At 43.8% G+C, this 24,138-nt stretch overlaps 1 long non-coding RNA gene and 1 other non-coding gene across 2 annotated transcripts in view; one reads left to right on the top strand and one right to left on the bottom strand.

The window, feature by feature from the left end:
* The window catches only part of LOC126418535 (uncharacterized), an 89,480-nt gene that overhangs the window by 26,365 nt on the left and 38,977 nt on the right, over positions 1–24,138 (top strand). The window contains exon 3 of the long non-coding RNA XR_007575862.1: positions 689–840. This is a non-coding gene — a long non-coding RNA (uncharacterized LOC126418535). The remainder of the gene's footprint in view (positions 1–688; positions 841–24,138) is intronic.
* Positions 4,729–4,801, bottom strand: Trnaa-cgc (transfer RNA alanine (anticodon CGC)). The gene has a single exon. It is a non-coding gene; the product is annotated as a tRNA-Ala (tRNA).

Genomic DNA, 24,138 nt, shown 5'->3' with positions numbered 1-24,138 from the left:
ACTGAATTGGGTTTATATTAAGGTACCAATGATCACAATATCTGCACTTACGCCCCTAACACCGTTATATAAACTGTAAATACAAACGGTTTGCCGCGCGGGATTAGCCGAGCGGTCTCGGGCGCTGCAAAATTGGTTCAAATGGCTCTGAGCACTATGGGACTTAACTTCTAAGGTCATCAGTCCCCTAGAACTTAGAACTACTTAAACCTAACTAACCTAAGGACATCACACACATCCATGCCCGAGGCAGGATTCGAACCTGCGACCGTAGCGGTCGCGCGGTTCCAGACTGTAGCGCCTAGAACCGCTCGGCCACACCGGCCGGCCTCGGGCGCTGCAGTCATGGACTGTGCGGTTGGTCCCGGCGGAGGTTCGAGTCCTCCCTCGGACATGGGTGTGTGTGTTTGTCCTTAGGATAATTTAGGTTATGTAGTTGTAAGCTTAGGGACTGACGACCTTAGCAGTTAAGTCCCCACAAAACAAAAAATTTAAAAAAAATACTAAAAGTTTCTACCACTTCCTACAGGCGAGTCCTACTTTTATGTATGAAGATTTCTCTTCGTTGAAAACGACGTGCTGTGTTCTGTTTACATGATTATGAGTACAGCCGTCTTGCATGTTCAGCATATTAAAATTTAGTAATTGTTGTTGTCACATTCGTCTTGTTGTTCTTCTTGTTCCACAGAGGCGAGATGCCCGCCTGGGACTACGTTCCTGAGGAAGTGCAGCAGGTGCGTCTGTGACGATGACGGAGAAACGGCCACGTGCACCAGGACATGCCCTGGCAAGTAGAATGGCGAGTACGGGCCTTCGCTGATCCTACTCTGGAAGTTTATGGTAATTGGGCCACATTTTATTTTTCTGAAAGGTGGAAGTAACAAATTGATGGACTACATAATGGGAATGGAATTGTTATGACAATGAAAGAAGGATCAAGATAAGAGACTTCTACAGAGCACTGAAAGATCTAAGTCGAAACAGAGCCACTAGAATAAACGACACTGCCTCAGAATCATTGAGATTCATAGGAGAGTCAGCCATGACGTAACTGTTATCTGGGAAGCAAGTTGCATAAGTCAGCTAAAATACCGCCAGACTTCTTGAAGACGGTAATAATTTCAGTTCTAAGAAAAAGGGAGCTGCTGACAAGTGTGATTTACTTATTTACTAATAAGCCATGGTTGCGAAGTACTAATGCGAATAACTTAAGACGCTTTCACAATTTTTACGGCAATGTGCGGAAGCAATATTGTTGCCAACAACACTGCTGCAATGTGGTTCCAGTTCACGGCGGTATTGCGGTATATCTCTCTGATGGGGCAAACTGTCATAAATAGTTTTCAACGTATCGTCAAAGGGTTGCCGGTGTTGCCCACTGTGGTTGGAGAATATTTTGTACGACCGAGTCACGTCCATCTCCATCTTCGTCTGTCAGTACTTCCCTCTCTCACTCTCGGCCTAATATCCTCTTCTCAGGCCGACTGAGCTGCAGTGCCGAATCACGAAATCTGAGTGGTGAAACAATATTATTCTTTGAAGGTAAAATCTTCTGGGTTACTGGGCCGCATTATGTTTCCTCTACGCGGTCGACATTTCGATCCCTCTGCACGGATCTTCATAATCTTATGGTGTTCCATGTTAGCCTAACACTGTCAAAGACCAGCGTCTAGTTGTATTAGAAAAGGGAGTTTTCCCGCCTGCAGCCTGGCGACTTACGTAATATTATATATATATATATATATATATATATATATATATATATATATTCCCTGCTTAGCGCCCGCTGCTTCGCTCGCGTTGTTTGTGTGTTTATTTTCTTTTTCTTGAATCAAATTTTTATGTTGTTTACAAATTGCAACACCTTCTAAAATTTTCACGCTGATGTAGGCGATAGAAGCATGGACTTTTCCGAATATATTTCTGACCAAAACGCGATTCTGGTAGATGGAGATGTTGTTACTAGAGCGCGATCCGCCGCGGCGCTGCGGCTGCCGAGCGAAGCTCGTTCAAGGCCACCCACCAACATGGCGGTGCACACAGCAATAGGCGCGCCCACCCACCTCCCCAGGAGTCAGAACTCCCGCACCCATTAAATATAATATTTAGTGTTTTATTTTTTTAAAAAAAAATTTCACAGGATAGATAAGGAAGGTTCCCTTTATTAGGCATGATAATATACAGTAATATCTCCTTGAACTTTAATATACTTCATAAGTGTTCCATTGATCTTGCACCATATATTTAGTTTCTCATTAGCGTTGATTCTCCTCCTGTTCCTAGTATGAAGAAAGAATGGCTTGTCTGTAGTAACAACACATGTACCATAATGATGGAGACCAAGATCTTTTTTAAGTGTGCCTTTTGCGTTCTTATGACGATATTTCCATAGCAACTTTCATCCCCTAACACACATTTCTTTATATTTAACCTGAGAAGTGAAATACAAGTTTTCATACATTTAGCTTTTAAAATTTTTGATACAACGAAACAGTTTATTAATAATTTTCACCCCCCATTTCGCCCCCTAAGGGTTTAAATTTTCAAAAACAGTGAGACATATTTTTTAATTTTGAACAGAGAAGCCAAATCCAAATTTTCATAGATTTAGCTCTGAAAACGTTTTCCTGCAGAAATAACTTCATTAGACTTTTCATCCCCTATTTCACTTCTACAGGGGATTGAATTTCCAAAGACACTGAGACATGAGTTTTTTTTTTATTTTTAACCGAGAAGTCAAATACCAATTTTTCTAGATGTAGCTCCAAAAGTACTTTACTAGTTCTTTAATAATGAATTACTTCCATAAATTTTTCACCCACTATTTTACCCTGTTAATGGTCGACATTTTCTAACTGAGAAACCAGATTTCACCTCCCATGTCACTCCATTAAGAGATGAATCTCCAAAAACAGTATTTTCTTTATTTCTAACAAAGAAGCCAAATACAAATATTCGTAAATGTAGCTTCAAAATGTTTGCATAATTAAATATTTCCAAAAAAAATTTCATCCCCTGTTTCACCCCATAAGGGTTGAATTTCCGAAAAGAGTGAAAAGTGTATTTCTTATTTCTAACTGAGAAGCCAAATGCCGGTTATAGCTTTGAAAATGCGTTCACAATGAAATATTTCACAAAACATTTAATCAACGCTTAGAGGTTCAGTTTCCAGAAACACAAAATACAAATTTCTTTTTATTTGTAACCGAAAAGTCAAATAACATTTTTCATCCGTGTGAATGTGTGTGAAATGTTATAGGACTTAACTGCTAAGGTCATCAATCCCTAAGCTTACACACAACCTAAATAAAGGTGGTCAAGGGGTAGCATCTTTGATCCATAATCAAAACATTGTCGATCCCGGGTTCGATCCTGGCCACTGCCAAAATTTTGATAAATAATCAGCATTGGCGGCCGAAGACTTCCGGCATAAGAAGTCAGCCTCATTCTGCCAACGGCCTTGTCAAAGAGGGCGGAGGAGCGGATAGAAGTTCAGGACACTCTCCTGTCCTAGGTGTGGGAAATTGCCCCTAAAGGCGGAAGAATCAGCAAGGATCAACGACATGAGGATGCAGAAGGCAATGGAAACCACTGCATTAAAGACACGTAACGTGTATCCACAGGACATGTGGCCTGTATTTGAAGAAGTGTCATGATGATCTCTCCATTGACAAAAGATTCCGGAATAGTCCCTCATTCGGATCTCCGGGAGGGGACTGCCGAGGGGGAGGTTACCATGAGAAAAAGATTGAATAATCAACGAAAGGATAACGTACTACGAGTCGGGGCGTGGAATGTCAGAAGCTTGAACGTGGTAGGGAAACTAGAAAATCTGAAAAGGGAAATGCAAAGGCTCAATCTAGATATAGTAGGGGTCAGTGAAGTGAAGTGGAAGGAAGACAAGGATTTCTGGTCAGATGAGTAACGGGTAATATCAACAGCAGCAGAAAATGGTGTAACAGGTGTAGGATTCGTTATGAATAGGAAGGTAGGGCAGAGGGTGTGTTACTGTGAACAGTTCAGTGACCGGGTTGTTCTAATCAGAATTGACAGCAGACCAACACCGACAACGATAGTTCAGGTATAGATGCCGACGTCGCAAGCTGAAGATGAACAGACATAGAAAGTGTATGAGGATATTGAAAGGGTAATGCAGTATGTAAAGGGGGACGAAAATCTAATAGTCATGGGCGACTGGAATGCAGTTGTAGGGGAAGGAGTAGAAGAAAAGGTTACAGAAGAATATGGGCTTGGGACAAGGAATGAAAGAGGAGAAAGACTAATTGAGTTCTGTAACAAGTTTCAGCTAGTAATAGCGAATACCCTGTTAAAGAATCACAAGAGGAGGAGGTATACTTGGAAAAGGCCGGGAGATACGGGAAGATTTCAATTAGATTACATCATGGTCAGACAGAGATTCCGAAATCAGATACTGGATTGTAAGGCGTACCCAGGAGCAGATATAGACTCAGATCACAATATAGTAGTGATGAAGAGTAGGCTGAAGTTCAAGACATTAGTCAGGAAGAATCAATACGCAAAGAAGTTGGAGGAGGAGGAGGAGGAGATTAGTGTTTAACGTCCCGTCGACAACGAGGTCATTAGAGACGGAGCGCAAGCTCGGGTGAGGGAAGGATGGGGAAGGAAATCGGCCGTGTCCTTTCAAAGGAACCATCCCGGCATTTGCCTGAAGCGATTTAGGGAAATCACGGAAAACCTAAATCAGGATGGCCGGAGACGGGATTGAACCGTCGTCCTCCCGAATGCGAGTCCAGTGTGCTAACCACTGCGCCACCTCGCCCGGTAAAAAGTTGGATACGGAAGTACTAAGGAATGACGAGATACGTTTGAAGTTCTCTAACGCTATAGATACAGCAATAAGGAATAGCGCAGTAGGCATCACAGGCCATCACAAAAGTTGGGAAGGAAAACATAGGTACAAAGAAGGTAGCTGCGAAGAAACCATGGGTAACAGAAGAAATACCTCAGTTGATTGATCAAAGGAGGAAGTACAAACATGTTCCGGGAAAATCAGGAATACAGAAATACAAGTCGCTGAGGAATGAAATAAATAGGAAGTGCAGGGAAGCTAAGACGAAATGGCTGCAGGAAAAATGTAAAGACATCGAAAAAGATACGATTGTGGGAAGGACAGACTCAGCGTACAGGAAAGTCAAAACAACCTTTGGTGACATTCAAAGCAACGGTGGTAACATTAAGAGTGCAACGGGAATTCCACTGTTAAATGCAGAGGAGAGAGCAGATAGGTGGAAAGAATACATTGAAAGCCTCTATGAGGGTGAAGATTTGACTGATGTGATAGAAGAAGAAACAGGAGTCGATTTAGAAGAGATAGGGGATCCAGTATTAGAACGGAATTTAAAAGAGCTTTAGAGGACTTACGGTCAAATAAGGCAGAAGGGATGGATAACATTCCATCAGAATTTCTAAAATCATTGGGGGAAGTGGCAACAAAACGACTATTCACGTTGGTGTGTAGAATATATGAGTCTGGCGATATACCATCTGACTTTCGGAAAAGCATCATCCACACAATTCCGAAGACGGCAAGAGCTGACAAGTGCGAGAATTATCGCACAATCAGCTTAACAGCTCATGCATCGAAGCTGCTTACAAGAATAATATACAGAAGAATGGAAAAGAAAATTGAGAATGCGCTAGGTGACGATCAGTTTGGCTTTAGGAAAAGTAAAGGGACAAGAGAGGCAATTCTGACGTTACGGCTAATAATGGAAGCAAGGCTAAAGAAAAATGAAGACACTTCCATAGGATTTGTCGACCTGGAAAAAGCGTTCGACAATATAAAATGGTGCAAGCTGTTCGAGATTCTGAAAAAAGTAGGGGTAAGCTATAGGGAGAGACGGGTCATATACAATATGTACAACAACCAAGAGGGAATAATAAGAGTGGACGATCAAGAACGAAGTGCTCGTATTAAGAAGGGTGTAAGACAAGGCTGTAGCCTTTCGCCCCTACTCTTCAATCTGTACATCGAGGAAGCAATGATGGAAATAAAGAAAGGTTCAGGAGTCGAATTAAAATACAAGGTGAATGGATATCAATGATACGATTCGCTGATGACATTGCTATCCTGAGTGAAAGTGAAGAAGAATTAAATGATTTGCTGAACGGAATAGACAGTCTAATGAGTACACAGTATGGTTTGAGAGTAAATCGGAGAAAGACGAAGACAATGAGAAGTAGTAGAAATGAGAACAGTGAGAAACTTAACATCCGGATTGATGGTCACGAAGTCAATGAAGTTAAGGAATTCTGCTACCTAGGTAGTAAAATAACCAATGACGGACGGAGCAAGGAGTACATCAAAAGCTGACTCGCTATGGCAAAAAAGGCATTTCTGGCCAAGAGAAGTCTACTAATATCAAATACCGGCCTTAATTTGAGGAATAAATTTCTGAGGATGTACGTCTGGAGTACAGCATTGTATGGTAGTGAAACATGGACTGTGGGAAAACCGGAACAGAAGAGAATCGAAGCATTTGAGATGTGGTGCTATAGACGAATGTTGAAAATTAGGTGGACTGATAAGGTAAGGAATGAGGAGGTTCTTCGCAGAATCGGAGAGGAAAGGAATATGTGGAAATTACTGATAAGGAGAAGGGACAGGATGATAGGACATCTGCTAAGACATGAGAGAATGACTTCCATGGTACTAGAGGGAGCTGTAGAGGGCAAAAACTGTAGAGGAAGACAGAGATTGGAATACGTCAAGCAAATAATTGAGGACGTAGGTTGCAAGTGCTACTCTGAGATGAAGAGGTTAGCACAGGAAAGGAATTCGTGGCGGGCCGCATCAAACCACTCAGTAGACCGATGACCAAAAAAAAAACCTAAATAATCCTAAGGACAAACACACATACCCGAGGGAGGACTCCGCCGGGACCAGCCGCACAGTCCATGACTGCAGCGCCTCAGACCACTCGGCTAAACCCGCGTTTCATAGGTGTAGCTTTAAAAAGCCTTTAGTAGTTCTTTAATAATGATTTATTTACAAAAAATATTCACCCACTATTTGACCCCCATAGAGGTTAAATTTTCAAAAATACTGGAACATATATTTCTTTGTTTATTATCGAGAAACAGAATACCAATTTTCGTAGATCTGACTCCAATGTTGACTAAATAGTGACATATTTTCAAAAAACATTTCATCTCCTATTTCAATTCCTTAGGGGTGGAATTTCGATAAATTTCTTTCTTGAGCAACGCCTACACTGTAACGTCAACATCCTCTCCACATTTCAAATTTCTTACCTTATCGGTTTGGTCTGGGCGATGAGGAGTCACTGGGTGAGTGAGTGAGTCACTCAGGACATAGCCTTTTTATGTAAGGATATAATTTTTAACATTATTATTTACATTATGTTATTTATTATTTAACATTATTATTATTATTATTATTATTTATTTTCAATACTACTTATCTGAATTATTATTATTATTGATATTTATTATGGTGTGCCTATATGGAGTTCTGTATCCTATAAGAATGAAGAAGCGGTCAAATGAGACAAAGGAAGGGAATACAGTAGAAGAGCATTGACAAATCAAGTAGTGAAGGCAGCAGGGGATCAAACAGGTAAAAGACATGGCCTAATAGAAATCCTTGTATAACACAGAAGATACTGAATTTAATTGATGAAAAGAAAAGATTGATGTAAGGAGAAAATGTAACGATTCAGTAAATGAAGCAGGCGAAAGGGAATAAAAACGTTTAAAGAATGAGACTGAATGGAAGTGAAAAATGGCTAAACAGGATTAATAGAGGACAAACGTAAAGATTTAAAAGTATATACCAAAAGGTGAAAGAAAGGCACTGCCTATAGGAAAATTAAAGAAACCTTGGCAGAAAAGAAAAGGGGCTGTGTGACTATCAAGAGCTCAGATGGACAACCAGTGCTAACAAAAGAAGGAAAGCTAAAATGTGGAAGGAGTATATATAGGGTCTATACAAGGGAGTGTACTTAAGGGCAGTTTTATACAATGAAGGAGGACGTAGATGAAGATGAGACATGAGATACGATACTGTGAGAAGAATATGACAGAGCACTGAGGCCCCAGAAGTAGACGACATTCCGTCAGAACTACTGATAGCCTTAGGAGAGCCAGTCATGACAAAACTCTTCCATGTGGCGTGCAAGATGTGTGAGATATGCTAAATACCCTCAGACATCAAGAAGAATATAATAATTCTAGTTCCAATAAAAGCATGTGCTGACAAGCGTGAAAATTACCGAACTATCGTTGCAAAATACTAACATAAATTCTTTACAGAAGAATGGCAAACTGGTAGAAACCGACCTCGGGGAAGATCATTTTGGACTCTTGAGACATACAGGAACACGCAAGGTGATACTGACCCTACAACATCTTTTAGAAGAAAGGTAAAGGAAAGGCAAACCTACGTTTATACGTTTATAGCATTTGGGGGCTTAGAGAAAGCTTTTGAGAATGTTGACTGGAATACTCTCTTTCAAATTCTGAAGGTAGCACGGGTAAAATGCAGCGAGCGGAAGGCTATTTACAGCCTGTGCAGAAGCCAGATGGCAGTTATAAGAGTCAAGGGGCATGAAAGGGGAGCAGTAGTTGAGAAAGGAATGAGACAGGGTTGTAAAATATCGCTGATATTATTCAATCTGTACATTGAGCAAGCAATATAGGAAACCAAAGAAAAATTTGGAGTAAGAATTAAAGCTCAGGGAGAAGAGATGGGAACTTTCAGGTTTGCTGATGAAATTATAATTCTCTGAGAGCAGCAAAGGACTTAGAGGACAAGATGAGTGGAATGTACGGGGTCTTGAAAGTGGGATATTAGATGACCATCAAAAAACAAAGAGAAGGACAATGGAATGTAGTCGAATTAAATCACGTGATGCTACACGAATTAGATAAGGAAACGAGACACTTTAAGCAGTACATGAGTTCTGCTATTTGGCATGAAAATGATTGATAATGGTCTGAAGAATAGAAGATTATTAGCAGCGAATATAGATTTAAGTTTAAGGAAGTCTTTTCTGAAAGTATTTGTACGGAGTGTAGCCATGAATGGAAGTGAGACTTAAACGATAAACAGTTTAGACAAAGAGAGAATAGAAGCTTTTGAAATTTGATGCCACAGAAGAATACTGAAGATTAGATGGATAGGTCTTGTACCTAATGAAAGTACTGAATACAACTGGGGAGAGAAATTTGTGGAACAACCTGACTCGGAGAAGGTATCAATTAATAGGACACATTCCGAGACATCAAGGAATAACCAATTTGGTACTGGAGGGAAGTGTGGGGGTAAAAATTGCAGAGGGAGACCAAGAGATGACTATAGTAAGCCGATTCAAAAGGATGTATTTTGCAGTATTCATTCGAAGGCTTGCACAGGATAGAGTAGCATGGAGAGCTGCATCAAACCAGTCTCCAGAATGAAGACCACAAGAATGACAACATGGGATGTACAAGCTGTACAAGACAAGTTTTAAATGGAGCATTTGTCAATTGCTGGAATGATTAAATGACTGGCTATTCGCTGCGGAATTTCTGTGTATAATTTTAAGTTCGCCTACGAGGAAGTCGATTCGCCAGCTACTTTACTTGGGTTTGATACTCTATAAAGTCAAGACCGGGCAAAATGATGATATTAGGAAACATGTACATCATTTGCAATTACTGGGGGTGGAAAAAGCACCACCTTCCAGCGGTTTTCTTTGCTAGTGTTAAGAACAATGAAAGAATCTAATAAGAGTCATTGCCTCCATGACAGTAACTACGGGAATTCAAATAAAGATATACATATTGAAAGGAGTCAATGTGTGTAGAAGACTTAATGCATTACCTATCAAGAGTTTGTAAGCTGGTCATATGATCATGACATCGCTTTTCTGTGTATTAGCTTAGTGCTACAACAGATAGCATTGTACGTATAAATGTGCTGCAGTTCTACCACACTATGCTAATATCATCATGTTCGACCCAGTCTATAATTATTTGTCACCTGCATATTACGATTCAAATTTTTGTGGTATGTCATGGGCAAAATACAGGATTTATATGTCAGCCTGGGACTCTTAGCAGGTTGGATTAATAGATGTGGGATGTAATTATCTCAGGAAAGTATGATGGAACCCTGTTTTCCTGCGGAGATTATAAACCAGTCCAGTGTTTACATACACATAGTCCGAACAACTGTCAAGGTCAAATGCTAGCTAATTTTGAACACATGTGGCAGATTCTTCATATTTCGTATGGATAGTGATGCAGCGCCATCACAACAGCAAAATATGAAATACTATTCTGCACATTTTCACGTTAACTAGTTGAACAGACAGTACGCAAGCGACTTCTCTGTGCATGGATTTGCGATGCCTCAGACATAGATCTGAATGGGCGACCACTGTCCGCGTGATGTTTGCAATGGCGTACTATTAAAAGATGTTCACTGTTTATTGACTACTAACCATGTGTAGGGCTCTGCGGGAAATGCATGATAGCCAGGCCGGTACATTGCACCTGCATAATGTCCTCAAGCGTTCCATGAGTGCATACATTGTAGCTACGGTTCAGGAGACAGCGTACTGAAGGCCTTAGAATTCGAGCAACAGATCTGGTTCTCACTAAATGTCCCAATACTTACAATTTATACAATTTGCAAATCGCTGAATTAGAATGCGGGTGCACTGCGTCAGGATGCATGGCAGCCCTGCGTGGTCTCTGACATGCATCATCAAGGCTAGTGACATCTTTTTGTGAGTGTGGCTCAGCTGACGAAGGGTGCAGCTTCTAGTGAAACTCCGTATAGAACTGACCAAGCCGGCCGCAGTGGCAGAGCGGTTCTAGGCGCTTGAACCAAGCGACTGCTACGGTCGCAGGTTCGAATCCTGCCTCGGGCATGGATGTGTGTGATGTCCTTAGGCTAGTTAGGTTTAAGTAGTTCTAAGTTCTAGGGGACTGATGACCTCAGATGTTAAGTCCCATAGTGCTCAGAGCCATTTGAACCATTTAGAACTGACCAGCTGTGGGACATTCTGGTCCTGTACCGATTTCCCTCCCATTCAAATAATTACTTTATTGTGTGTCGGGTGTCAGAGAGAATGAGTATGTGTGTATATTCAATTTGCAACTCACAAGCACAGTAATAACCATTCATTGTCATACTGTATTCCCCCTGGTTGCTTGGCAGTCGAAATGAACTGTCATGTCTTGAGTAGGAGGCTATTGCCGTGGCTCAACCAATAGTAGGCCGGTAGAACACTTCCGTGTCCTTGTCCAGTAGCTCTGACAACATTACATTAGTGGATTTTTGGACTGCGGCTGTGCCACTGCATAGTCGAACGACACTAGTTCTGATCGATCGAGAAGGCTTCCTGTGGCCAGTGGCTGCTGATGCTGAGGCAACAGCGCATCGAGAATCACATCCGTGTCCTGGTCCAGCAGTTCGGCCAGCACCCCAGGGGCTGTAACAGTAACAGCACAACCCAAGTATAGACACATTAAATACACTCCTGGAAATTGAAATAAGAACACCGTGAATTCATTGTCCCAGGAAGGGGAAACTTTATTGACACATTCCTGGGGTCAGATACGTCACATGATCACACTGACAGAACCACAAGCACATAGACACAGGCAACAGAGCATGCACAATGTCGGCACTAGTACAGTGTATATCCACCTTTCGCAGCAATGCAGGCTGCTATTCTCCCATGGAGACGATCGTAGAGATGCTGGATGTAGTCCTGTGGAACGGCTTGCCATGCCATTTCCACCTGGCGCCTCAGTTGGACCAGCGTTCGTGCTGGACGTGCAGACCGCGTGAGACGACGCTTCATCCAGTCCCAAACATGCTCAATGGGGGACAGATCCGGAGATCTTGCTGGCCAGGGTAGTTGACTTACACCTTCTAGAGCACGTTGGGTGGCACGGGATACATGCGGACGTGCATTGTCCTGTTGGAACAGCAAGTTCCCTTGCCGGTCTAGGAATGGTAGAACGATGGGTTCGATGACGGTTTGGATGTACCGTGCACTATTCAGTGTCCCCTCGACGATCACCAGTAGTGTACGGCCAGTGTAGGAGATCGCTCCCCACACCATGATGCCGGGTGTTGGCCCTCTGTGCCTCGGTCGTATGCAGTCCTGATTGTGGCGCTCACCTGCACGGCGCCAAACACGCATACGACCATCATTGGCACCAAGGCAGAAGCGACTCTCATCGCTGAAGACGACACGTCTCCATTCGTCCCTCCATTCACGCCTGTCGCGACACCACTGGAGGCGGGCTGCACGATGTTGGGGCGTGAGCGGAAGACGGCCTAACGGTGTGCGGGACCGTAGCCCAGCTTCATGGAGACGGTTGCGGATGGTCCTCGCCGATACCCCAGGAGCAACAGTGTCCCTAATTTGCTGGGAAGTGGCGGTGCGGTCCCCTACGGCACTGCGTAGGATCCTACGGTCTTGGCGTGCATCCGTGCGTCGCTGCGGTCCGGTCCCAGGTCGACGGGCACGTGCACCTTCCGCCGACCACTGGCGACAACATCGATGTACTGTGGAGACCTCACGCCCCACGTGTTGAGCAATTCGGCGGTACGTCCACCCGGCCTCCCGCATGCCCACTATACGCCCTCGCTCAAAGTCCGTCAACTGCACATACGGTTCACGTCCACGCTGTCGCGGCATGCTACCAGTGTTAAAGACTGCGATGGAGCTCCGTATGCCACGGCAAACTGGCTGACACTGACGGCGGCGGTGCACAAATGCTGCGCAGCTAGCGCCATTCGACGGCCAACACCGCGGTTCCTGGTGTGTCTGCTGTGCCGTGGGTGTGATCATTGCTTGTACAGCCCTCTCACAGTGTCCGGAGCAAGTATGGTGGGTCTGACACACCGGTGTCAATGTGTTCTTTTTTCCATTTCCAGGAGTGTCGTAACATTATTAATTTATCAAATTGGTGCAACACATCTGTAAAATTCAGTACAACAGTAGTATAACATTAGTTGCTGCCCTCATGCCTCGTTGGAGTGCTGTGACACGTGTACAGAAATTTGTGGGTTTCGCTAAAAATACAAGGATGTAAACGGATGAGAGGAGGAATGGATAACAAACTGAACATCGTTTGTTTCTTCAAAATAACGTCTTCACAAACGTATTACTGCAATACATCAAACCAATATATCAAAATTTGGATAAGATACTTTCTTTTGACGATAACCATTTACTAGTTGCATGAAAATTTTTTTTTTCTATCAGTGCAATATTAGAAAAGATAAACCCACAGTGAGAACCCAAATTTGTTCCAAAAGTGTAACAAGAAGCAGTTTACTAATTTCAGCACTAAATCCTTGTTACTAAAACAGTGCAGCTCTACAACAAGGTTCACTTGCGTTAAGAAACTAAATCTGCATTATATATGAGGGTTGGAAATTTAATAGTGGCAACTATTTATTTACAGCTCGTACAAAATAGATACGTGTTTCAAAGTTTTATTGACCTTCAGAGTAGTCACCAGCTTTGTGTATAACCCGTTTCCAGCGATGTTGAAGTCGTAGGATATTCTTAGCAGTGCCAGTTGTGTTGACAGTTCGAGCGGTGCGGTCTATTGCCCGACGAATTTTTAGCAGTTCTGAAGCGAATGCCGTGAACTGTTTCCTTCAGTTTAGAAATCGAGTTGAACTCACGAGGGCTTAAGTCAGGGGAGTGCAGTAGGTGGTATAGCACTTAGCAGCCCCATCAGTCAAACAAATCAGTAACGGCTTGCACTGTACGTGCTTGAGCATTGTCCTGCAAAATGGTGGTCAGGTCCTGCAGGAAGTGTCATCACTTCTGTCTCTAAGCTGGTCGTAGGCCGTGTTCCAAAAATGAACAGCATAGAGATAGAAGTGATGACACTTTCTGCAGGACCTGACCATCATTTTGCAGGACAATGCTCAGGCACGTATAGTGCAAGCTGATTTCAATGGTTGACGGGGCTGCTAAGTGCTGTACCACCTACTGCACTCCCCTGACTTAAGCCCTCGTGAGTTTAACTCGATTTCTAAACTGAAGGAAACACTTCACTTCAGAACTGCTACAAATTCGTCGGGCAATAGACCGCACCGCTCGAACTGTCAACACAACTGGCACTGTTAAGAGTATCCTAGACTTCCTCATCGCTGGCAACGGGTTATACACAATGCTGGTGACAACTTTGAAGGTCAGTAAAACTTTGAAACAAGTATCTATTTTGTAGGAGCTGTAAATTAATAGTTGCCACTATTAAAGTCCAACGCTCGTACCAAAGCATTATGAAAGCGGTTTACTTTCTTCAGGCATTAAATCTTTTCTTATATATGTACTCTTCATGCTTCCAAAATTTCAAGCAAAACAATTTACTCAAAGAGGTTCCTTAGACCACAATATATTAAGGGGAACTGGATCAGTACGAGTATAGGGTGCAAACCCGCGGACGGTACATTACACTCCGGGCTAGACCTCGGGCACCCAATCCGTGGCAACAAGGAGCGAAGTTAACACTGGTTCAACTACAACATACATAATACCTCTCTTAAATAAAGGAGGTATAAAACAATAGTTCATTGGGCCATGTCAAGAAACACTGTACTCAAGGCTAGAGAAGAAGCCGGCACGAGAAATTTAACAGCATCAAAACAGAAACACTAATCTACAAAAAATTTCATGCTCAAGCTAATCAAGTGTGTCAAACAATCAAACAATGCAAGGCCTCTTATCAAGGTTCAACACACCTACTAGCAGTTAACTCAACTGAGGACAAAAGCTCGGCTAGAGATTTTGAGCTAAACACGCCAACAAGTAAGATGCACGTCCATTTGTACGAAGTATAAGGAGGCAGTTTGTGTTGTTGCTCCGGATGATGATTACACGAATGTTTTGTCAGGATTTGTAAGCAGTGGGTCCTTGAGGTACGGCAATACGCGAACACGAGAAGTAAGTTTAAGCAGTTTTATTAACAAAGGCGGGTTATAAAACACGCACGCTACACGCACCCATCATCACTGTGTCTGACATCCTAACACCGGCTAATTACGGTCGTATCTAAAGGCTCCGTGGTGAGCTAAGAGACATATTCGCGCCCGAGACCGCGCTAGTTAGTACTGCCCGCTGCGGACGGCGGCCAGTGGCGAACTCCCCGTCGCAGGGCGGCCGGACCCAGGTGTACTGACCAAGACAGGTCGGCTCGCGAGCGCGTGTTTACGTATCGCACAGCTGCCTGCAACCCGCAGACCCTTACTTAATCTGGCAACTATTACCCAAAACTTGACAATAATTACAAGTCATTAATTCTTCTGTTCAAATGGTTCAAATGGCTCTGAGCACTATGGGACTCAACTGCTGAGGTCATTAGTCCCCTAGAACTTAGAACTAGTTAAACCTAACTAACCTAAGGACATCACAAACATCCATGCCCGAGGCAGGATTCGAACCTGCGACCGTAGCGGTCTTGCGGTTCCAGACTGCAGCGCCTTTAACCGCACGGCCACTTCGGCCGGCAATTCTTCTGTGCAATGGTTGTCACTACTACCAAGGGTAACTCTCCTATTGGTAAATAAAACAGTTAAAATTAAACAACAAATACAGGTCGCAAGACCCTTTAAAAGAATTAAACACAAATAATACTAAAAGACTTTACAGAAACTGATCTGCGGTGTTTGTCTTTTTAGTTTAAGAGAAATTAGCCACAGCAGATCCAGTAGTTTTTCCACGAGGGAGAAGGTTGAGCACATGTGACAAAAGATCAAAAATAGATGTTACCAAAGCAGGCTGAAAAACGGACGGCAGAGTGTTGAGCACCAAGCAAGCAATAATCACTAAACTAGGGCAGCGCACACAAGAGCCAGCAGCCAGAACCACTGTCACAGAAATGTCGAAGAACACTCACTATTAATAAAGGGAGCAGCAGATCCCAAGCTCTATCTTCTACCAAGCATGGCAAGCAGGCTGGACAAATATCGGCTCAAACTACTCATCAAACGGTTGGCAAGGCGCAATCCCTGCCATAGCTCTATAACATCAGCGCCAGCACGCGGTGTCCGCTGCTTCAGTTTGTGTACGCAGGGAAAGCCGGTCACACTCACCCAAAAGAAGTACTCTCTGCCTCATGCGCTGTCCTCACCAAGACTCGACATCAGCCTTCGCCCAACTGTCACCTCCACCGTCTCTCCACCAGACAGCGCTAGCTTCCAGTACACCCGAAGATGCCAGGTACAAGGTACCGACCTCGGCACATAGCTCAGTTAACAAATAATGCCAGGTACAAGATATCGACCTCGCCACATGGTTCAGTTAACAAATACTTACTGTTACACTTCGCCCTAATTGATCGCTGTTGCTGCTGTAGTGCTTCATACTAGACGAAGTACGGACAGCAAATGATAGAGCTCATGCAGTCGAATTATAAACATTAAAATTTCTCAAGGCACTTATCGCACAATTTACATGCCAGCGGCTGAAACATCATTGAGCTGACGCCCACAGCAAATTGGCTGAGAGTAGAATGACGTCGACACACACCCACACGTAACGCCATTGGCCACAAAGGACGGTGAAGAATCCAGGAATTGGGGGAGACGGAAGGGAATTCTGATAATGCTGACGTCGGTAATTCCAGAAATGCACACCGAGCACATTGATGCATCAACTGCCTAAGAAAAAGAGACAAAACAGATCCTAACAATTACAGAGGAATTTTTCAGTCACTTATAGAAAGCTTTGGTGAAACGATTCGAGCCATAACCTGCTCCACTCGTAGGCCAGTTTCAGAAGGGTTTCAGGAAAGGGAAAATCTGTACGGAACAGGACTGGTACCTCAAAACGGTACTACAGATCAAATGGTGCCACACACAATAGCCACATCAATGGATTTCAAAAAAATATGATTCTCTCAAGAGACAACTCCTGTACAATCTTAGTGGGATTAGGGGTCCGTTGAAAGACCAGTAGCATCACGCAGGTCTCGTTATCGGGAACTACCTTAATTCATAGAAGAGTTCGTTATTCACACATGAGTCCGACAATAAGATGGCTTACCGCTACTCTTGTGCAACATGATACTGGAAAAGATAATCGGATAATTGGAAAAGCGGGTCAAAGGAGTCCATACTGGAAAGAAAAAAGAAAAAAGAGTCCTTGTCGAGTGCTTCATCTTTGCAGATGACCTAGCTGTATTAATAAAAAACGAAGATAAAGCCAAACTAATACTACATAGACTGCATAAAATCTCCTTGTAAAACTGGACTTTAAATATCCTGTGTAAAAGTCCAATATGTGGACACCAAACAACAGGAAAACTCCCACTGAAAACACAGATGGAAAAAAATCTCACAGGTCACTCACTGCAGGAACTTAGGAGAAACCATCCAATGCACAGGGCTGAATACAATTTTCAGCACAGAAATAAAATTCAAACCGCAAAAAGCGTACAAACTGACATAGAATGATTACAACAAAAGAATAGTATTTCGTAATGTAAAACTGCGGCACTACAATACGGTTCTTGTACCAGACGTCTTATATGCGGTAGAAACCACAGTAATTAGAGGGAAGACGGAAATTCATAACATCGACAGATAAGAACGGAAAATTCTTTAAAAAATAAGGGCGTTGTTCTCCGAGACGCAACTTGGGTCAGTCGACCTTCAAAGGCAGTTTCCAAAAACACGAACAATGTCACAGATAAATTTAGTAAAAGGCGTATAAAGCTCTACGGGCGTCTATGTGGAATGGGTGCAACCAGACTCACTAAGAAAATATGTAACATTACTAATGCAAGTATGTTAAAGACCAACTGAATGAAAGAAACACAAGAAGACATGGAATGATTGGAAATCTCAAAAGAAGACATTAAGAGCAGAAAACAGCTCAGGAAGAAAATCAGTAACTATAAAACTGAACAAGTCCCAAGGAAAAAAAAAACAAGGAAAAGGTGGCCAAAGGAAAAGAAGAAAAAAAACAGTGAGTTAATGGGGACCTTTTCGGAAGAAAAGAGGAAAACGAAGTGGTGGTGTAGTTGGCTAAAGTTCGCACGTTCATCTAAATGGGCAATAACCGAAGACAATCCCCGGAATTTAAAAACTAATCAATATTAGGGGATTTATTCCCACTTCCCTAGTATGAATGACCCTGAAACGAAAGGATTTAGATGATTCTATAACTTAATAACACATTCTGAAAACTGAATCCAGAAAGCAAACAAGACACTCTAAAGCCGTCGGCGCATGAACCGTGTATGCGAAAGTTGAGCGTTTGGCGTGCCGTTTATGACGTCATAACCTGGAAAACGCAAGTTGTTGAGTCTTTCTCAACGTGCATAGCAGTATCTAATATGTCAGATACTCTGACGGTTATTTTGAACTTGCGTTTGAAAGTAGACCAGTGAAATGGAAGAACGCCAACTACGTCTGCTTTCAGTACAATCACCAGAAGCCATATCGGCTTTCATTTAAAACCCATATGCGTGTATGCCGTTTCTAAGCACCAGCAAATTGAAGATCTCTAGAAAACCCGTCGTTAATTGTATGATCTGTTGTAATAAAATGACGGGAAATGTCATGTTGAAGATTAAAGAATTAATGTAACTTGCTTTTTATGAAAATATGCCTTTCCAAGGCAACGGCACGTTGAGGATCCATCAAAATTCATTGTTCTCTGTTCAGTTAGTTGTAATTAAATATTAGTTGATAACATATCTACTATCACAGCTTTCAGGAGATGGATAGACGCAATTATGGGCGTAAATTATTCATGGTCGGTGTAGCGTAATGAGTAGAGTTCGAAGATTGTACGAAATTACTGGAGTGTTCACGTCTCGCTGCAGCTAACCATTGTTTTACTAACCTTCGCGTTTTCTTATTAGGTTAACAAAAGTATACGCTACAATATTCGATGTTATGTAAATATAAGTGTACTCTTTCTGAGGGGTCGGTTAGTTCGGATGACTTAATCTGCAAGACAGCTTGCACTACTTGCAGTAAGATATTTTGCACTTTCTTGTTTTAGGTTTTCTGTTTAGTATGTTGTAAAGATCCTTTTACTGAACAGAAATGGCGATCAATTACGAGTGACCTTAGGATTTCACTAAAAAGCGAGAATGCTGAAATATTTTTTACCTTATGTGGAGAACAACAGCAAACTAAGGATGGGGCCCCTCCACGCCCGCACCAACGTGGTGACCAACACAAAAGTTCTACTGTCACCTCCGTATGCATGTTAGTTTTGAATCAGGCGTCACAGGATGCAGGCTGTGATGTTATCCATGCGTCTGGGTAAGACTACTCATTAACATGGTCCATCAGGAGATAGAAGTGGTCGAAAGCGATCGAAGGGTAGCGGTTGTAAGAGCAGAGGAAAAAAAGTGCCAAGGCTAGCGCCAAGGGAAAAAAACCTCTGCGACAGTAGGACGGGTAGTAAGGGCAGTAGCGGCTTGCTATCTGCGACAGTGCATGCAAGGTGTGGTTGTGTTAGTTCGAGGTATCGTGCATCGTTACCTTTGTCGTTGTTGGAGCTTGTTGCGGCGCTTGCTGCAGTTGCTGCGTCCCTGCAACAGTTCAAGGTCGTTGTGGATTAGTGGGCGATCGGTCATAGATCGGCTCACGGACTGTGTAGGGGGGTGTGTGTGGCTGGTTTGCGTGCTGTGTACAGTACGGTTTCCCTGCGGTTGCCTGTTTTTCGGCTAGTCGCACATCTGGGTTTCCAGTAATAACTGTGTTGCAGGGGCTCGCCAGTACTGTCGTGTTAGCGTTCTATAGACCATAGATGTTCAGTTCCTAGCCAGTAATGTCTTTGGTCTGTTATGCTTCCATCTATGGTTGTGGTCGTAGTTACCCAGAGAAAGGATAAACGGGTTGCGCGAGAGTCTCGTGTTATTGTACAGTCGTGTGGAGAGTTTTTGGAATACCTGCAAGATAGTATCTAGCCGGTATTCCCGGTGAAGGTCCGCGATGCGTGTGTAGCGCGGAGCGTTGCTTATGATTTTGAGTACTTTGTTCTGTATGAGCTGCAGACGGCGCAGGCGAGTTGGCGCAGCGTATCCCCAGACAGGGGCTGCGTACGTCATCAGGGGTCTAATAAGTGTCATGTACATGGACCTAGACACCCTCCTGTTTAGTGTGCTACGCCTGTTAAGCATAGGGTAGAGTTGTTTGAGCCTCGCGTTAGCTTTGTTGGTCACGTGTTGAATGTGGTCCCCCCAGAGTAGTTTCCTGTCCAGCCAGACACCGAGGTATTTGACCTTCTCGCGGAAACGTATTGGGCGTGTGTGTAGTGTTATTGGGTTGCAGTGCTGATGTTTGCGCAGTTGCTTCGGTCTTCTAGTGAACAGAACGGCCTCGCACTTGTCGACGTTTACTCTAACACGCCATTTCACCAGCCAAGGCTCCGCCGTTCTGAGTGCGGTCTGTAGTCGTGAGTTAATGTTAGACGGCTTCCAATCTTGCGCAAGGATGGCAGTGTCATCCGCGTAGATTGCTACCGTCGTGTTATGTGTAGCTGGGAGGTCGTTGATGTAGAGGTTAAACAGTAAGGGCCCTAGTATAAAAAATGGTTCAAATGGCTCTGAGCACTATGGGACTCAACTGCTGTGGTCATAAGTCCCCTAGAACTTAGAACTACTTAAACCTAACTAACCTAAGGACAGCACACAACACCCAGCCATCACGAGGCAGAGAAAATCCCTGACCCCGCCGGGAATCGAACCCGGGAACCCGGGCGTGGGAAGCGAGAACGCTACCGCACGACCACGAGATGCGGGCAGGCCCTAGTATCCTTCCTTGGGGTACTCCTGCCTGTATACCATGTCGTGTCGATTGTTTGCCCTGCACGTCAGTGTTGAAACTCCTGTCCGTGAGATATGAGTGTATGAGACGTACGAGCCCGTCGGGGAACCCTGCGTCACTGAGTTTGCGTATTAGGCCGTTGCGCCATAGACGATCGAAAGCCTTTTCGATGTCCAGGAACACCGCCCCAGTTGCCTTGCTTGTGTTGTATCCGTGTGTTATGTATTCAACGACGCGTAGGAGTTGTTGTGTTGTTGAGTGGTGATTCCTGAAACCGAATTGCTCCGGTCTCAGGGTGTCGTTTGTGATGCAGTGCCTGGTGAGTCGTTTTAATATTACCTTCTCAACGATCTTGCTGAGCGCGCTCAGCAGACTGATGGGTCGGTAATTTTGTGGGAGGGAGTGGTCTTTCCCCGGCTTCCTGAACATCAGGACCTTGGCCGTCTTCCAAAAGGCGGGGAAGTGTTGGTGCTTGAGTATGGCATTCGTAATGTGTGCTAGGTAGTCTACAGCTGTGTCCGTGAACTCCTGGAGGACACGGTTTTGAATGCCATCGTGACCAGGGGCCTTCCTAGCGGTGGTATGCATGATGGCCCATTTGACTTCTGCTGTACTGGCTTGTCGGATATTGTTGCGCGCTGGTTGGGCCAAGATGCGTGTGACCTCCTGGTCCGTAGCAAGTGTGAACGCTGGGTCTGAGGGATCCAGGTTCGGTGTGAATGACGCTGCGAGTGTGAGGGCCATCAGTTCCGCTTTTTCTTCCGCAGAATATGCTGGTCCGTCTGGCCCTTGTAACGTGGGGGTGTACAGTTTCTCCCTGGTGAAGTGTCGGGCTAGCTGCCACACGCCAGGTCGCGTGGTGTCTAGCCCTTCGAGTTTCTGGTCCCACTGTTGTGTCTTGAATGTTTGTATTTTTCCCCGGATTATACCCTGGAGCCTGTTAATGTGCTGTTTGAAGTGCTGGCGCCTGGTACGCTGCCAGTGTCTCCTGAGGCGGTTCCTCATTGAGATTAGGCCCAGGATTTCCTGGGGCAGGGCAGCACTGTGTTGTTGTGGCGTGCGGATTGGTATGGTGTCGGCTATTGCGTCCTGGACGGCGCCGGTGAGGGTTTCGACTGCCTCGTCAATTTGGGCTGTCTCGTTAATCGCGTGGGTTGGTGGGATGCGACTGTCAAGCGTTTCCTTGAACTGGGTCCAATTCGCGCGCCTGTAGTCTAACATCCTGCGTTGTTCCATGTTCTGCAGTGTTTCTTCAATGTACAGTATAACGGGTTGGTGATTTGAGGGCAGATCGTTTTCAACGGCAACGTTGAGTGTCGTTGTTATGCCCTTGATGAGGGCCATGTCTAACACGTCTGGCCTGTGTCCCCTCCGGTAGGGAATGTGCGTCGGTTCGGTCGGCGCTAGTGTGATGTAGTTTCGTCCTAGTGCATGTTCGTATAGTTTCTTGCCGTTGGAGTTTCGTATTCGTGAGTTCCAGTCCGGGTGTTTTGCGTTAAGATCTCCAGCGGCTATTACGCGCGGTGATATGTTGAGTATTGTGCTGATGTCGCGTGTTTTGATGTTTTTAGGGCTGTTGTATACTGACACCAGTGTAGTGTAGGCTCCGTTGAACATGACCCTGACGGCGGTTGCCTCTAGTTTTTCGAGTTCAGGGAGCACTATGTTTGTGTGTTCTATGTCTTTGTGTATGATGATGGCTGTTCCGCCGTGACCGGAGCCGTCCGGTCGGTCGGTACGATAGACGCAGTAGCCGGTGAAGTTTAGTTGGTTGCGTGGTTTGAGCTTAGTTTCGCTCAGCAGTGCGATAAGGATACCCTTACGCTCCATGAACGCGGCGAATTCCGCCCTTTTGTTATTGATCCCGTCTGCATTCCAGAACAGGATCTGTGTCAGTGTCTGGTTGTTTGCGATGGGGGCGGGGTGTGGTGTGTTATCCATGTACGTCTGAAGCTCCCTAACTGTTCCAGTGTAAGTTGTAGCCTTTCCTACAATTTTTGTTTTATCTTCATTAACCATGTCTGGTTAGGTACAGTGCATGGGGGCTTAATTAAATTTAAGATTGAAAATATTTTTTAGTTTTTTTAGTATGTCCGATTACGCTGTGTCTCGTAATCGGTTGGCCCTGACTAGTATTATTACGCTATCTGACTGCAAAGAACAATGTAAGAAAATTTTCGTAAACACAGTTAATTAATTAAGTCCCCAGCAACCATAAAACCTACAAAATCCAAGCACAAATGTAACTGTTCTGTATGTGGGAGTGTGACTCAACGTCCACATCTGGCACGGTTCTTTTCCAACAAGACAAGAATTTTTTAAATATCCACTATGCTGACGTTACAAAAGAAATTTAGAAAAACTATAATTACGCAAGAAAACAGAATTCACTCTAATACAAGAACACAAGCCAGATGCTTTGTTGACTGAACCTGTAGTGACGCATTATTTCAGACACACAATTAATAAAAGAACATTGTAATTTTTACCTTCATATATATTGACGAAATGCACTCATTACAATAACATCTGCTATCTCTCCCATCAAATAACTGCATAAAACATGGAACAACACTCCTTACTACCACATCTCACTCCGACTTCACGACAAGCAGTGCCCACTAGCACCTCTGGGTACGACTGACCTCCACGAGCTCTCTACTAGCACCGACTGCTACGAACTCTCGACAACCACTGACTTCAACGAGTTCTCTCCAAGCACTGTGGAGGCGGCTTAATAGTCCTCTTTGGCGCAATCTCTGACGCAGTGGCACAGTGTAGCCACCTTTCATATGCCCCTCCTCCACAGGCCAGAATTTGATGGTATTTTTGCCAGCATTGGTGGTGAAAATACCACCAAATTCGTCCAGAAAAATACAGACAAAAATAAAAGATAATATTAATACCTAAATATCACATAATTAGTTAAAAATTTTGGCTTTGCACTGACCTTTCACTAAACTAATATATGAAATACAGTAAGCAATACAACTTCTTTTCATGCATTTGGCTTTACATAATAGTTTACACAATATACAAAAAAATCAGTTTATACAAATGTTCACATAAAATGCTTTCAATGATTAGTTTATACAAAAAAAAAAAGATACTAACAGGTGACATCTTTTCAGTAGAAGCAGTCCATCAGTTGCACCCAGTAAAGTTTAGCAGGTACACCTAGCAACAAGTCACATTAGTTCAGTAGAAGCAATCCATCATAGGTACCCAGCAATGTTGAGTAGGTGCAGACAGCAACAAGTGACTTCATTTCAGTAGAAACAGTTCATCAGTTGCACCCAGCAATGTTGAGCAGGTGCAGACAC

This window comes from Schistocerca serialis, chromosome 9 (assembly GCF_023864345.2).
Source record: "Schistocerca serialis cubense isolate TAMUIC-IGC-003099 chromosome 9, iqSchSeri2.2, whole genome shotgun sequence".
Classification (NCBI taxonomy): domain Eukaryota; kingdom Metazoa; phylum Arthropoda; class Insecta; order Orthoptera; family Acrididae; genus Schistocerca; species Schistocerca serialis.
This window is presented reverse-complemented; position numbering and strand designations above follow the sequence as displayed.